This window comes from Etheostoma spectabile, chromosome 18, assembly GCF_008692095.1.
Source record: "Etheostoma spectabile isolate EspeVRDwgs_2016 chromosome 18, UIUC_Espe_1.0, whole genome shotgun sequence".
In the NCBI taxonomy this organism is placed as follows: domain Eukaryota; kingdom Metazoa; phylum Chordata; class Actinopteri; order Perciformes; family Percidae; genus Etheostoma; species Etheostoma spectabile.
In genome coordinates this window covers 26136183-26136567 of record NC_045750.1, presented here as the reverse complement: position 1 = coordinate 26136567, position 385 = coordinate 26136183, and the positions used below count along the sequence as shown (strand labels likewise).

The 385-nt window shown below is 37.1% G+C and overlaps 1 pseudogene; it reads left to right on the top strand.

The window, feature by feature from the left end:
• Positions 1-385, top strand: part of LOC116706704 (trace amine-associated receptor 1-like) — a 2774-nt pseudogene that overhangs the window by 233 nt on the left and 2156 nt on the right.

Genomic DNA, 385 nt, shown 5'->3' with positions numbered 1-385 from the left:
TCTCTGGCTGTGGCTGACCTGCTTGTTGGCTTTTTAGTCATTCCTCTCACCATGGAATTCTCAGGAACATTATGTATGTACTATAAAGATATACTTTGTGAAGTACGGGGCACCTTTGATGTGTCGCTGTGTACATCTTCTATTCTGCACCTGTGTTGTATTTCCATTGACAGATATTATGCAGTGTGTCAGCCTCTCACCTACAGAACTAAAATCAATGATTATGTTGTTGTCGTCATGATCTTGGTTAGCTGGGGGATTTCTGTCATAATTGGAATTAGCTTCATAATTATAGGAAAAAACCAAGACAAATGTGCTGGAACATGTTTAATTAATGCTTTAATAGCATATATTTTTGGACTTATTTTTTCATTTTACCTCCCAG